Genomic DNA, 17,441 nt, shown 5'->3' with positions numbered 1-17,441 from the left:
CTTGCCTCTAAGGCTCTCTAACTTGGCTCTTTGAACATTTTTGTCTCCTCCATAGATGATGTTTAGGGCATCCCATATGTTCTTTGCACTATTAAGGCCTTTGATATCATCAAATTCGGCATAGCTTAGGGTAGAGGCAATCTCCAACATCGCCTGATTGCGTTCTTTCTTTTTCTTCAAATCTTCTATAGTTAGGGACCCTGTTGGATCAACATGTTCTACTACAATGCAAGATTGTACATAATCTCCAAGTCCTCCAAGGTGTAGCTTCATCAAACTTTTCCATGCAGGAAAGTTATCTCTGTTGAGCTTGGGTACCTCTCTTTTTGACATCTTCATCTTTGTGCTTTTAGTACCTTAAAAAAAATCCTCTTAAGTAGATGGCTTTGATACTAATTGTTGGAATTCTTTTAGAATAACTAAGAGGGGGTGAATTAGTTATTCAAGATCCAGATGTACAAATAAAACTTTTCACAATTCAGTGAACCCATAAAACATTCTCAACCATGCATGCATTCATTGTGTGTTAATTAAAACTGATATGTTACTATCAAATCAACTTGTAGAAATGTAAAGCATGAAACACAACATATCCATCAACACATTTGACACAATGATTTAACATGGAAATCCAATTTGGGAAAAACCACCAGTAACATGCTACTCCTTTTTCACTCTTCTGAAGTGATGCCCTATTAAAGGCCAACCCTATTAAAGGTTACAATACACACTACTAAATGTGACCCGGTTAAGGGATTTGAGTCACCTTGTCAAAAGTTAGCCTTATTAGAGGACTTTAGGTCATTCACTTGGAATACAACTCTGTTAAAGGATTTTCTAATGCTTTTTAAGTCAACCTTACTCCAAAGGATTTACCCTAGGCTCATACAATTGTTAGAAAGTAATAGTAGAGCTTTGATCTGATACAACTTACAACCTTACTTCTAGATTATAGATCACTATTCAGCCCTCAATTCTGTTTGGCTTCCAATCTTTGTAGCTCTGATAGCTTATTCACCCTTCAAGCATTCATCCTATTTAAGTTCTCTTGCTTAGTACACCATTGCAAACTTCTTTACTTGGGTCACTCGATGAAGCAAAACTTGTTTCCTTCTTCTTATCAAATTTTTGCGTCAAAACTCTCTAACTCTTTGCTTCATGACCAGACATTCCTAGATATAGGAAATTAGAACACTTTTCCTACTCATTATCCATCATCAAAATTAGGGTTTTCAATGGATTAGGTAGGATATAATGTATCTACTTCATATCTTGTCTTTTCTAGAAGCTTCTCTCAAAATCCATTTGAATTTGCCTCCAAATCAGTTTTCATAAGATTTTGTGCCACCAATTCATCAATCTTTTCTTCCTTCTAATTCACAAGTGCCAAGAAAATAGACTTGTCATCTTTTATTTAGTGAATCTTTGATCTTTGTCATAATGCAACAACTTAGCATTATCAATCTTCTGATGCTCAGCACATACTACATTACTCGGCATCTACTATAAAATCACTCAGCATCAACTAAAAATTTCTTGGCATCTACTAACTTGCTCAGCATCCACTAGAATTTCCTTTCACTCAGCTCCAACTGACTTTTTGCTCAGCTTGCACTAACTTTGCTCAGCTCCTACTATCCACTTGGTCAAGCTTGGCAAATTAACTTTGTTTAAATTTATTCTTCTAAACTTTCTAAGTGTAGCCAGTCATTTTGTAACCTCAAGTAGATCATCAATACATTATGTTATCACTATCTTAACTCATTGTTGCACTTCAATATATAATCATAACTCAACCTTTCCTCTAGGTACTTTTGTTACATCTTGTTGATCAAATCCTCCTCATTAATCAACTAAGTGATAGTATTTGAAACATGTAAGCAATTGTCTTACCAGCATGTAGTAGGTTTGACATTAGTGACAAAACAATGATTGAAACACATAGTCTTCTTCAATAATCTTTCTACTCAAATGATCTTTTCAATCAGATATCAACACTCCTTTTGTGAAGATGAAGTCACTATGCCATTGTCTTTATCAACTTTAATTGATGGTGTATTATTCTTGATAGGAACTGAGTTGTTGTTCTGATTTTTGTTCTTCTAAATTCTAGTCAGTACTGTTAATTGAGGTCCTTCTAGAGTAGCAAAAAAACACCTCCTATTTTGAATCTAATTCATACTCCAAGAAATAATTCTTAGAGTCACCACATGAAGCATTATCATCCTAACTTTAATTATATTCAATTGTTTGTTCTTTTTTATCCACCATCTATCTATATCTAATCATATCAGTAGATGTATCTCCATCATGGTCTATTGTCAAATGAAAAGAACACATATTTTATCTTTTTGGAGTAGGTTCAATTGCTAACCTCTATTGAATAGGTGGTATTTTCAAAGCTTTACCTACATTTGGATTTCTATAACCTTCCTGATGAGGTTGATAACCAGGTTTATTGATGTCTTTCTTCAATGAAATGAGCTCATTGGACAATTTTTGAACCATGACTTCTATAGTATTGGAAGTAGTAGTTGTATTGCTCATAGTTCTAGATTAAAACTCTCTTTTCCACTTACCAGAGGCTCTCATGTCATCCTCCATCTCTATAGCTAGTGTTTGAGTAGCTTGCAAGTTGGCCAGATTTTCTCTTCTAATATGGTATCCTAGATCAGGTGGCATGGAGCCAATGTACAAAGTTTCCTTATTATCATCAGTAGGTGCACTTGTAGTAGGAATTTTTTTGAGAAGTTTATTGAATTTTGCATTGAAATCTCTCATATAAACTAAGGTTTCTTTCTCTATTTGTGCCAATTGTAATAACAAGGTTTGTGCATCTTCTATGCTTTTGTATCTTTCTTCAAACCTTTGTTTCATGGTGTTCCAATTTGTGATGCATCCTATAGGTAGCTCTTGAAACCAATCTGCAGCATTGTCCATAAATGCGTCAACAAACATTATGACTGCTAGATCTGCATGTTGAGGATTGACTACACCACAAGTCTTGTGGAAAGCACTCAAGTGTTGTTCTGCAAAAGTAGAGTCATCTCCATTGAATCTTGGAAAGTTCTTCCTTGATGCTCTTGAAAAATCATTATCCACCCCAAGGGCAAGAGGACCACTACCATTTCCCCATGATTGTTCCATAACTATTGGTACAGTAACTTGATTTATTTGAAAAGTAATAGAAATAGGAAGAGTAGTATCAATCAACAACAGAGCATCAAAAATAGAAGGAATAGAATTTCTAACAATAAGAGGAGAAAAATATTGAATTCTCTTTGTTCTATTTGGAGGAGCAATTGTAGGAAAAAGAGTAACTTGAAGTTGTTTGGTTACAGATTCCCTTGCATGTGTTCTTTCTCTTTTGCAAAGGTCTTCTAGGAGAGGAAAGTTAGCCTTCTTGAGTTCTTCATATATTGGGTCAATCTTGTTGGAATTTCTTAATGGGAAAAATGCTTTTGAGAGGGGGGTGAATCAGAAGTACTGGTCTTTTAACCACCTTTATACCCCTAATAAAATATAACTAAAATTAACATGCATGCATATAAACATTAAACAATCATGAGAAACAAACATGCATCACCACATAACACTTGAGATTTTGGTAACCCAGAAACCCTCCAAGAATAAAAAGGTAAAACTGGGGTGGGGATGATACCCACAAAATTACTGCAGTAATTGATTTCAACCACTTCTGATGGTTTTCCCTGTTAAAGGCTACAACACACTACTAAATGTGATCTTGTTAAAGGATTTCTACACCCTGTTAGGAGTGTGCCTTGTTAGAGGACTTAAGAACATTCAACTTAGAATGTCACCTTGTTAAAGGATTTACATAAGGCTATTAAACCTACCTAACTCAATAGGATTTCCAAATTCCTAATACAATTGTGAGAGAGTATTAGAATAATACACCTGAACTAATGCAATCCCTAATGCTGATCTCAGGCTCTTGATCTGCTCTTTTATCCCTGATCTCTGCTAGATCCGATCTGTTGATTGTGTTCCTTGTTCTGTTCTGATCAACTAGTTGTGTAAATGTTGTCCTTTCCTCTTAATCTTTGACACCAATGTTCTACAATAACAAGCTCTATTTTTCTATCATTTTTTTGCACTTATCACTACTTCATTCAATGGTGTCAAGACTCCCTTATAAAGATTAGTGGTTTTTTATGCATCCTTAGATAAAATGTTCCCACTCAAACCCTTGAAATTCATCCATTGGTTGCATGTAATCTCCAATTTTTTGATTGGTTGCATGAGGATCACATAGGTGATTGTGAGGATGTGATCTTATCCTTTTATCATGTCAATGAGTCATGCATAACCATTGTTCATCTTGGCTTGTGATTGCACAAACTTTTATGTTGATCCTACATTGCTTGGCACATGAAGTAATACTGATGCTCGGCACCATCTATTCTGGATTGCTCAGCATCTACTGTAGTTTATGCATTACTCAGCACCTATTAGTTTTCTACTTTTCTCAGCACCTATTGGATTCTAAATTACTCGGCACATGTTGAATTCTATATAGCTCAGCATATACTGTAATAAATTGTGTTGGGCAGTAACTGTAGTTTGCTTGGCACATAAAGAAATTCTACTCGTCATGTATAGTGAAAATGGTTAAGTGTGTTGACACTCATTTGTCAATCTTATTTATTTGATCAAAAATCTCCCCCTTCGACATGAGTGTCAAAAACACTTAACTAATCATTCATGATCCAATCCTTATGTGCATTCTTCACTTACAAAATTTCAAAAAGATATTGTAATCAACAATATACTTAATGACTCCCCCTGAGTTGATTATGCCTTATCATGTCATGAATTCTGATATCTTGTGCCATTGTGCCTGATGTTCTCTATTTTTGACCTGTTCTTTCCTTTTTATCCTATTATCTCATGTTATCTCCTTATCTTTCTTGCTATATGCATTTCTCCTCCTTTAATATATCTCCCCCTTAGAATATTATCTCAACCATTATATGATCTCCCCCTTTTTGACACTGATGTCAAAGTATCCTAAATGGGAATTCCATGCTTGGCCAAAAATGTTTTATTTACCTCAAGGAATATTTTGAGAGATGCATCCCAGTTATTCAATGCAATATCCAATGATTTGTGTTGGATTGCAAGCTCTACTGCTAGATCAACAAGTCCTTCATGTGTAGAAATATTTAAATCTTTCTTTAGGACTATTTCTGCATACATTTTCTGCTTGTGTAATACTTCCAAGTGAGGAGTGATAGAGGCTTGCATTTGCATCAACTTTTCTTTAATAGTAGCCTCTTCTGCTGATAATGCAGCTAATTCCCTCTGAATGTGAAGTGTTGTAGAAAAATGCTTCTCACTCTATGCAGGATTTGAGGGTAGTTGCATATTGGAGAGCTTAAGGTTTCTTTAAAGGTTCAAAATTTTTTGATTTATTTCTTGTGTGAACCTAGAAAAATCACACAATTTTCTATAAAGGGAAAAGATGTTCCCTAGTACAATCTTTACCTTATCCAATTTCTTCACTAGATCAACCTACCCTAAAATAATGTTATTGGCTATCTTTTGGTTGACTTTTCCTAGAAACTTCTTCTCTGACCTTTCCATGAGTTTTACATTTGTATCATGGTCTTCATTATTCACTTGGTCAACTATATCAGATAGTTTCTCAAGGACTAGTCTGGTTGAATCTGAAGGTTGTAGGTTGAAGGCATCCATGAATATATCTTTGATCTCATTCATTGCCTACTTGTATTTGAAGTCTTTCCTCATTGCCTCTTGCCTCCTTCTTTTGTCCAATGCACTCTATATTTCATTCATCTTTTCTTCAGTTAGAATGCTTGAATCATAATAGGGTATTTTAATTTCTTCACTAAGCTCAGGAATACCATAATGAATGGTCCTGGCTACCCTAGTAGAACTTGAGCTTGGTGTACTGACTTGTAAGGTTAACTTGTCAATACTCGGTCACTGAATAGATTTGGTAGGAGTTCTTATTCTTGGTAATTCAACCAAAGTTTGTATTGCAGACTCCTCCTTATCCTATGTTTCTTCCTTATCTTCTTCTTGTGTCACTGTTGCTGGGGGTGTACTTTTTGTTTGTAGTGGTGTACCTATGACTTCCCCTAATGTTGCACTCAGCTCCTGATGAGCTTGCATGGCTATTCTTGGTAGTGATGGAGGTAGTAGAAATGGGAATCCAGTAGTTTGAGTGATTTGAGGTGCTTCTTGTGGTGACACCTTGGCTTCTTTGAGTTTATCTACTGCCTTTTGAAGCTCATCTACACTAACCAATATGGGACTTGTACACAACTGTGCTTGAAGAGTTTTTTGGTCAAGGATCTTAGTGAGATCCTCTGCAATTAGTGGATTGATTTTTTGACTTGAGGTGTTAACAACATCCTTAATCTTTATGATTTCTATAGGTGTGATTATAGAGTGAGGAGGACTAGGAGGTGGTAGTTGTGTGTCTTGCACACTTTGCTAGTCATCAATAACTTTACTCTCCTCCTCTTCAACCTTTTTCTCTACTTTTGTCTTCTCTTCTCTCCTCTTCCTTCTTTCCTTTGGTTTAGTGGTAGCTTCTTCTTTGTATTCCTCTTCAAGGATATCTTCAGTTTTCTTATATAAATTCTTCCACGATCTTGTGGTTTTCTATACAACTTCTTCAATTTTGTTTTGGAGAATGGAGAATGCCCTATACTTAGGTGTAAACCTAGTGTTATACCTTTTGACTGCTTTAGTTATTTGTTCCCTTGTCAAATCAGGTAGTATGCTTGCTAGGGTTGATTACCTCATCTCCTTCTCCATCATTAGATAGAAATGTCATTTGTCCTCTACAATTTTAGACAATTCCTTTGACAATTGCCCATCAAGTTCAAGACGTGTATACTTGAACTGTGCCATTAATGCATAGACTCATTCTTCTATGCTATTCTATTCCTCTTTACTGAACTTATTGAAATCAATCTTTTTCATATCACTTAAGTTTCACATAATGTATCAAATGAAGACTTAGAAGGATGACTTACTTTTTTAGACTGATCTTCTTCATCAGTATCAGGTTGAGCCACATATCTTTTCCTTTTCCTTGGCTCTTCCTATGCCTTCTTGATTGTTTTCTTCTTCTTTGTAGCTTCCTCTTTGTCTTTTTGTGTGGAGGCCCTTGTTGTAGCTCTAGTTTTTGGCTTCTTAGGTGTTGGCATGGCAGCTTTTTTTGGTGTAGGCTGGGAAGCAGGAGGTTTCGTTGCCTTCCTTTTGATAGCTTTTCCTTTGATGGGTGCTTCCTTGACTCCTTCCTCGGCACTCTCATCTTTGTCTTCACCTTGGCCTTGTGATGATTCAAGTGGCCCTTGTTCTAGCTCCTCTTCACTAATCTCCTCTGCTTCTCCTACTGCACTTATTTCTTCAATAGCAAATTTCTTCTTTATCTTCTTCACTAGCTTGTCCTTCTTCTTTACTGCTATGGCTATCTTGAGTTATGTAACAACTCTTGATTTGATAGTGTCATATGTTCCAAATGCCTTGGAAAATTTTTCCATTTCCTTTGCAAGTAATGCTATGATGGTTGCAGAAGCTTGATCAACATCAAGCTCATATACCAATGGTCTAAGCCATCTTGCTCTTGGAAGGACTACTTGGATATAAGTATAGTCAATATCAACAAGAAAGCATATATCATTTACATGCTTTTCCACTAGTGAAATTGGTATCCTCATTCTTTTCTTCATTACATTCTTGAAATCATCAAAATAGATAGACATTTGATCATCAAAGCTATCTCCCATTTGTATAATGAGATCATTTATTTGATCAATAATTGTTTTATTCTGACTCCAGTTGACTTTGCCAAATGAAGGGAATTTCTTCATCACATAGAAGAACATACAAACTAGCACTGACCCAGATTTGCATTGTGCTCCCTTGGACTTTCTAATAGCTCCAAGATTTTCATTAATCTATTGCAACATGAGCTCTACAAGGTCATAGGTGTGGTCTTTCTTTACAAGTTTATATGCCACATCCATTGCTATGTAGGGTACACTATTCAACCTGTTGTATTGATAAAATTTGTGTGATATGATCCTTACATCAAAGTCTAGAAGGGAATCAGTTATGGTGTCTATGGTCATGCCTCTATTGTTCCACTTTGCTCCTATGTTTTTCTCAATTGTTTCCTTTTTGTCACTTCTTACTATCTTTGGTCGATCTAGGGTTGGAAATCCTATAACCCTATGAACCATTTTCTTGGTTATTTTAACTGGTCCTTGCTCTAACTAGAATGCTCCATCATGAATTCTACTAATTATTATGCATATCCACTCAATTTTGAATACGATTGGAAAAACAAGGGCTTTGGTTAAACCCTTCTTCTCTATGATTGAAAATTCATCCTTCAATATTCCATTATCATAGAGTTTGTCAAAGGCATTAAAGATTTCCAAGTCTCCTATGGCTCCTATCTTGCAGTTATAACACTTTTGCACATCCTGAACCATAACAACTTTTTCAGGGATGGCAGATAGGGCACTAGTGGGATCATTTTTATATGCAAATTTTTGGATGGGCCTAAACTCAAGTTGCTTAACCTCGTTTCTGACAAGTTGAATTTCATGGCTCTCTTTCCTTTGGGTCAATTTTGAACTAGATGTCATTATTTAACTAAACTAGGGTTTTATGATTAAAGCAAACTTCACAAACTATAAAACTTGGCACCTGAAGGAAATACCTAGTTAAACGCTTAAATCACTTGGGTAGATGCTAAATTGCTGCAAATCGCTGGTTGAATTCTCAAAAATCACTCAGTCGTGCAACTAGTAATCGCTCTTCATTTGAATGGCTAAAAAATGAATCAATTTTTACTTTTAAGCAGCTCAAAAATCTTGCATTTAATGCATTTTTGTACCTTCACCTGTCACTTGTCTTCCAAAGGTTTTTCAACTCAGCATCTACTAACTTTGTTAATAACTCGGCCACCACTACAGTTTTACTTAGCTTCCACTAAACTTCTTGACTTGGCATCCAAAGCAGTTTTACTCAGCATCCAAAGACAGCTTGGCATCATCATTCAAGTTTTGTCTTAGCATCTTGTCTCATGCAAATTTATACTTTGCAGTGCTTCATCATGGTTTAGGGCTGATGTATGATACTTCCTTATATGTATCATCCCCATAGGCTCATCTTGTGATTAGTTGGATGAGAAATGATCACTTAACCTCATGGGTGAAGTGACTCTTCCATTGGATGTACTTGATCCATCCTTTTTCTGCCATGTCTTCTTCATGTCTGTTCTGGTGTGTTCCTCATCAACTTTTTCTTTGCCCTTATTTGCTTCAGTCTTGGGTGCCTTGGCCTTTGTTGGACAATTCCTGCTGACATGTCCCATTTTCAAGAAACTAAAGCAAGTAGTTTGGTTCAACCATCTTTTATAGTTCCCCTTGAAGTGTGTTCTTATGCAGTTCTAGGGTATATGTCCATACTCTTGACAATAGTGATAGCTTTACCTTATATTGTAGTCCCAATTGTAATGGTGTACATAGTTGTCCCTTCTTACATGTTGATTTGGTGTCCACATAGGCTTTGATCTACATTCAAAGTCTCTATGTCCATACTTTTTGCAATTGTGGCAATGTCCATCAAATTGTTATGTCCTTGTGATTTTAGACCTACAGTCTTGTGTCATATGTCCTTGCATGTTACACTTGTGATAGTAACCCTTGCTTTTGGGTGTGTTTGGCTTATTGATCCTTCTACTCCTACAAACATTAGCAGTATGCCCCTTTTTATTACAGTAATGATAGGTGGGTTTAGAATCCTTACCTTTGTCACTTCTTTGCTCAGCATTCTTTGATGATTCCCCAACTTCAATGCTGAAGTATCCAAGTCCTGATGTATCATGGGCTGACCTTGGGGATTTCAACAACTATTAAAATTACTTGATAGCTTCACTTGACTTGTTGAGATTCTCTGTTTTTTCTTTTTCTCTGTTCAATTCATTCTGTAATTGTTCATTCTGCATCTTTAGAGTAGAGATCTCAATATCTTTCATATTGAGTTCATGATGAAGGTTCATCATTTGGGCAAGTGTATCCATTTGCATGTTTGAGATCCTTGTTAATTTACTACATTTTTCTTCAAGTCTGTTTGCAAGATTTCTTTTGTCATCTTCCATCATGATTCTATCCTCAACTGCTCTTTTCTTTTGTTCAGTGATTTCACATAGCATCATGGCTTGTGATTCATGCTCCATCTTAAGAGCTCTTATCTCTTCTGTTTGAATTCTATTTTTCTCCATCAGTTTTTCTATTGTTGCATAAAATTCTTTGTAATCTTCTTTGGAAAATACTTGTGTGGTGTCAATCTCCTTGTAGTGAATATCATTTTCGGCTATAGCTATTTCCTTCCTTCTTTTTAAGGATTTTCTTAATTCCTCTCTAGCTTCCTCTACCTTGTGTAGAGCGAGATGCACATCTATCACATGGTTCTCAATGATCTTTCCAAGTTTGAAAACTTCCATCTTCAGATCTTTCCCTCCAAGTTGTTAGGCTTCTTCTTGAGAGAACTTAGCTCTAATACCAATTTTTGGAATGTCTTAATGGGAAAAATGCTTTTGAGAGGGGGGGTGAATCAGAAGTACTGGCCTTTTAACCACCTTTATACCCTTAATAAAATATAACTAAAATTAACATGCATGCATATAAAAATTAAACAATCATGAGAAACAAACATGCATCACCACATAACACTTGAGATTTTGGTAACCTAGAAACCCTCCAAGAATAAGAAAGTAAAACTGGGGTGGGGATGATACCCACAAAATTATTGTAGCAATTGATTTCAACCACTTCTAATGGTTTTCCCTATTAAAGGCTACAACACACTATTAAATGTGACCCTATTAAAGGATTTTTACACCCTATTAGGAGTGTACCTTGTTAGAGGACTTAAGAACATTCAACTTAGAATGCCAACTTGTTAAAGGATTTACATAAGGTTGTTAAACCTACCTAACTCAATAGGATTTCCAAATTCCTAATACAATTGTGAGAGAGTATTAGAATAATACACCTGAACTAATGCAATCCCTAATGTTGATCTCAGGTTCTTGATCTCCTCTTCTATCCCTGATCTCTACTAGATCTGATCTGTTGATTGTGTTCCTTGTTCTATTCTAATCAACTAGATGTGTAAATTTTGTCCTTTCCTCTTAATCTTTGACACCAATGTTCTGCAATAACAGGCTCTTCCTTCTTCTTTTCACACTTCTCACTACTTTGTTCAATGGCGTCAAGACTCCCTTATAAAGATTAGTGGTTCATTATGCATCCTTGGATAAAATGTTCCTGCTCAAACCCTTGAAATTCAGCCATTGGCTACATGCAATCTCCAATTTTCTGATTAGTTGCATGAGGATCGCATAGGTGATTGTAAGGATTTGATGTTATCCTTTTATCCTGTCAATGAGTCATGCATAACCATTTTTCATCTTGGCTTTCAATTGCACAAACTTTTGTGTTGATCCTGCATTGCTCAGCACATGAGGTAATACTGATGCTCGGCACCATCTATTCTAGATTGCTCAGCGTCTACTGTAGTTTCTACGTTACTTGGCACCTGTTAGTTTTCTACTTTTCTTGGCACCTATTGGATTCTGAATTACTCGGCACATGTTGAATTCTATATAGCTTGGCATATACTATAATAAGTTCTACTCGACAGCAACTGTACTTTGCTCGACACATAAAGAAATTCTACTCTGCATGTATAGTGAAAATGGTTAAGTGTGTTGACACTCATTTGTCAATCTTATTTATTTGATCAACAAATCTTTCCTTTCTCCTTGGAACTCTTGGTATATTTGGAATCCAGAGTGTATCAAATGTTCAAATAAATGGTGGTTTTCAAATTTATCTTACTAGTTTTCAACTTTGAATTTGCTCCACTTCTTCGGCAAGTTGAGGCTATAAAAATGGTATCAAGTTCTTATGGTAAACACCTCACTACCACAAGTCCTTTATTACAACTCAAATATATAAATTACATTTGCAAATTAATAATAAGGAAAATTCTTCAGAGTTTCATCTAATTTTCCCTAGTAAAGTCACCAAAAAATGTTGGTTAATAGTTTGTTCTCTTATTAAATTTTATAATCTTGACTCTATGATACCCAATGTTTGGAGAATTAAAAGAATGTTTACCAAAAAATGGGTTAGTATATGTAAACTATCACTACCCTCTAAATTTCTAGGTACATCTCCCTATGATTCTTGCAATGAATATATTTTTATGTGATTAGAAGCTCTTAACTAAAGAGCAATAAATGATAACCAAATTGTTTGTAAGCACAAACAATCTAGGCAAGATATATATGAAAAACCTATCACACTCAATGGAATGATTACAGTAGATTGTCTTGATGTTTTCTAACTTCAAATTCTATTCTAAATGAAAATTACTCATCTAAATGAAAAATTAGGAAAGAAAGAACTTTACATATGAAGGCAAGTGGAATTGTTTTATCTACTAGACCTAACTGAAATGGAATTCAATAAGTATCAAATAGATTCACATACATCATTATTTAATCCCCAATAAATTATCCAACATGTATGAAAACTTTCAAGAGAAGAAACAGAATTATATATGAAACAACAAATGGAATTACTGAACTAAAAATATCAAAACAAAGTGGAATCCATCTGATTATTTATAGGATCATACATAATTGTCTTTCATCTCCAAGTGTAAAACTACCTAATGCATGGACCACAAAACATGAAAAGAAAATACTATAACTAGAATTATAGAACCATTCACCCTTACATTTGTCAACCTTTTTTATGTCAAATAAGATTACATTTATAGTTCGCTATCATTTCTTAATTCTGGCAAAGCAATAGTTACAAACAAAAAATAAAATGAGGATAAAATGTGACGTTATCCAATAATATGACCGAGTGGCATCTTCTCCATCGATGATTCTAAATCATAGATATTCTTGAAAATACTTCATGACCTTTTAGCTTCTTGTTCATATCTGATTGAAAGGATCATTTGATTAGAAAGATTGCTGAAAAAAACTATGTGTTTCAATCATTGTTTTGTCACTGATGTCAAACTTGCTACATGTTGGTAAGATAATTGCTTATATGTTTCAAGTACTATCACTTAGTTGATTGATGAGGAGGATTTGATCAAAAAGATGTAACAAAAGTACCTATAGGAAAGGTTGAGTTATGATTATTTATTGAAGTACAAGAATCAGTTAAGACAGTGATAACATAATGTATCGATGATCTACTTGAGGTTACAAAATGACTAGCTACACTTAGAAATTTTAGAAGAATAAAGTTAAACAAAGTTCATTTTCCAAGCTTGACCAAGTTGACAATAGGTGTTGAGAAAAGTTAGTGTAAGCTGAGCAAAAATTCAGTTGGAGCCAAGTGAAAGAGAATTCTTGTGGATGTCGAGCAAGTTAGTAGATGCTGAGTAATTTTTAATTGATTCCCAGCACTAGTAAAATCTAGTTGATGCCGAGTGATTTTACAGTTGATGTTGAGTAACGTAGTACGTGTTGAGCATCAGAAGATTGATAATGTTGAGTTGTTGCATTATGTTAAAGATCAAAGATTCACCAAATAAAAGCTGACAAGTTTGTTTTCTTGGAACTTGTGAATCAGGAGGAAGATAAGATTGATGAGTTGGTCGCACAGAATCTTATGTAAACCATTTTGGAGGAAAATTCAAATGGATTCTAAGAGAAGTTTCTAGAAAAGACAAGATATGGGGTAGATACATTGTATCCTATCTAATCCATCGAAAACCCTAATTTTGATGATGGATAACGACCAAGAAAATTTTCTAATTTCCTATATGTAGAAATGTTTGATCAGGAAGCAAAGTGTTAGAGAGTTTTATGCAAAAATATGATAAGGAAAATAAAAGGGGTTTTGCTTCATCAAGTGGCCCAAGTGAAGAAGTCTACAATGGTGTATTAAGCTAGAAGGCTTAAAGAGGATGAATGCTTGAAGGGTGAACAAGTTGTCAAAGCTACAAAGATTTGAAGCCAAGTAGAGTTGAGGACTAAACAATGATATATAATCTATAAGTAAGGTTGTAAGTTGTATTAGATCAAAGCTCTACTATTACTTTCTAACAATTGTATTAGCCTAGAGTAAATCCTTTGGAGTGAGGTTGACTTAATAGTCATTGGAAAATCCTTTAACAGGGTGGCATTCCAAGTGAATAGCCTAAAGTCCTTTAACAAGGCTCACTTTTGACAAGGTGACTAAAATCCCTTAATCGAGTCACATTTAATAGTGTGTATTGTAACCTTTATCAGGGTTGGCCTTTAACAGGGCATCCCTTCAGAAGAGTGAAAAAGAAGTAGCATGTTACTAGTGGTTTTTCCCAAATTGGGTTTCCATGTTAAATCATTGTGTCAAATGTGTTGATGGATATGTTGTGTTTCATGCATTACATTTTTGCAAGTTGATTTGGCAATAACATGTCAATTTTAGTTAACACACAATGAATGCATGCATGGTTAAGAATTTTTTATGGGTTCACTGAATTGTAAAAAGTTCTATTTATACATTTGGACCTTGAATAACTAATTCACCCCCCCCCCCCCCCCCCCCCCCCTTTAAGTTATTCTAAAAGAATTCCAACAATTGGAATTAGAGGCATCTACTTAAGAGGATTAGTTTTAAGGTACTAGAAGCACAAAGATCAAGATGTCAAAAAGAGAGGTACCCAAGCTCAAAAAAGTTAACTTTCCTACATGGAAAAGTTTGATGAAGCTACACCTTGGAGGACTTGGAGATTATGCACAATCTTGCATTGTAGTAGAGCATGTTGATCCAGTAGGAGCCCTAATAGCTAAAGATTTGAAGAAAAAGAAAGAACACAATTAGGCAATGTTTGAGAATGCCTCTACCCTAAGCTATGCCAAATTTGATGATATCAAAGGCCTTAACAGTGAAAAGAAGATGTGGGATGCCCTAGACACCATCTATGGAGGAGACAAAAATGTTCAAAGAGCCAAGTCAGAGAGCCTTAGAGGTAAGTTTGATGACATGAGAATGGAAGAAGGTGAGAATATTGCTCAACATGTTGCTAGAATAAAAGAAGTTGTTAGTGCAATAAAAGGTGCTACTGGTGAAATAGATAATGATATTGTGCTAAGTAAAGTCTTGAGAATATTATTGCCTATGTATGCCATTAGAGTATTTGAAATCCAAGAGTTAAGATGTATACCAAGACATGATTTCACTCTTGAAGGTCTGGTAGGAAGACTCACTACTTTTGAGCCATCTAATTTTGACAACTACAGACCAGAGAGTATTGAATCAGCTTTCAAAGCAAAATTGTTATTGAAGGATTCTGAGGAGGTAAAGTAGAAGAAGAAGAAAAGAAAGATAAAGTATGCATCCAGTGATAGTAACACAGATGAGGAAGACATTGAACAATTAGAAGCATTACTGGCTAGAAGATTTCACATAGGAAAAGGCATGTTCAAAGGTAAGTTACCTATCATTTGCTTCAATTGCAATGAAGTTGGTCATATTGCTGCAAGATGTACACTAAAGAAGAAATAAAGAGAAGGAAACAAGCATAAAAATAGAAGAGAAGATGATGGAAGAGACTATAGAGACAAAGGCAAGAAGTCATGTTACATTGTTGATGAACATGGCTCTGATGAAAATAATGATGAAATGGTATATGTTGCAATGAAGGATGAATCTCATGAGGATGAGGCAACTACACTTATGACTTGTGTGAAGAAGAATGATAAATGGATCATTGATAGTGGATGCTCACATCACATGACAAGAGACAAAAGTAAGTTCATTACCTTAACCTATTATGATGGAAATAGTGTAAGATTTTATAATGATGCACCATGTTTGATAAAAGGAAAATAGTTTATCAAACTCACAAAAAAGATTTCATGTGACAATGCTTATTATGTTGAAGGATTGAATTATATCTTGTTAAATGTGTCACAATTGAATAATTTGGGATGCAAAGTTGAGTTTGAAAATAAATCAGCCAAGATATATGACACAAATGGAAACTTGATTGGAAAAGGTGATCAAACTAGAAGCAATCTATTCTATCTGGATATAGAAGATGTTACTTGTCTTATTGCAAAATTTGATGATGTATGGCTTTGGTACAAGAGATAATTTCATGTTAATTTTGATAATCCAATTAGTATCAATAACATGAAAAGAGTTAGAGGTTTTCCTAAGTTGAAGAAACTAGAAAATATAATGTGAAACAATGTTAGCTAGGCAAGATAACAAAGTCAAGCTTTAAAAGTAAAGCTCATACCTCTAAGGAAATACTTGAAATTGTTGATACTGACTTGTGTGGACCTATTGAAGTGCAAAGCTACAAATGAGATAAGTATATAATGCTATTTTTTGATAACTACTCTAGGATGATGGCAGTCATGTTTTTAAAACAAAAATTAGATGCTTTCCAAATGTTTAAGAGGTACTTGGCAAGAGTGAAAAAAGAAATAGGTAAGAGTCTAAAATGCTTGAGATCATATAGAGGAGGAGAGTTCACTTCTAATTATTTTGAGATGTTCTATAATGATAGAGGAATCAAGAGATAGACATCTGCACCTAGGACCCCTCCACAAAATGGAATTGCTAAAAGAAGAAATAGGTATATAATGGACTGTGCCAGGACACTCGTGATGGAGAAGAATATTGCTCTAAAATATTGGAGAGAAGTTGTAAGTACTACTAGATACACCTTGACTTGTGTGTAGGTCAAGAAAGGTACTCATTCAACACCTTTTGAACTATGGTATGGACATCCACCTATTGTGAAATACTTTAAGGTATTTGGAAGAAAATGTTATATTCCTAGAGATGTTAGAAGTGGAAAGTTTGATGCAAAGAGAAAAGAAGGTATATTCCTTGGTTACTCCACAAGAAGTAAAGCTTACAAGTGTTTAAATACTAACACTAACAAAATTGTGGAAAGTGCAAATGTCAATTTTGATGAGTTTATAGAAGTACATGAGGTTGAACCTACAAAAGAATCAGAAGAATACAAATCATTTGTATACTATTATGAAAGAATGCTTGCTGAAGAAGATGCTACAAATCATGTTGCAAACCAATAGAAAGTTTCAACAACTGTCGAGTCACAACTTGTGAATGTTGAGTTGCATTCAGATGTTGAGTTGCAAAATGAAGAAAATGCACAATCTAACTCTCAGATTAGCACACATGAAATATATGTTGAAACACCTGACAGAGATGTACACAATGACACTGAAGCTAAGAGACATAATGTAGTTACAAGAACTGAACCTAAACTGTCCAAATATGTCAAAAGACATCATCCTATAGATAAAATCATTGGAGACAAAGATGCAAGGCCAATGACAAGAAATAGATTGAAAAGTGAATCATGTT

Source organism: Cupressus sempervirens, chromosome 8 (assembly GCF_028749045.1).
Source record: "Cupressus sempervirens isolate cs-2001-9-10 chromosome 8, ASM2874904v1, whole genome shotgun sequence".
Classification (NCBI taxonomy): Eukaryota; Viridiplantae; Streptophyta; class Pinopsida; order Cupressales; family Cupressaceae; genus Cupressus; species Cupressus sempervirens.
This window is presented reverse-complemented; position numbering follows the sequence as displayed.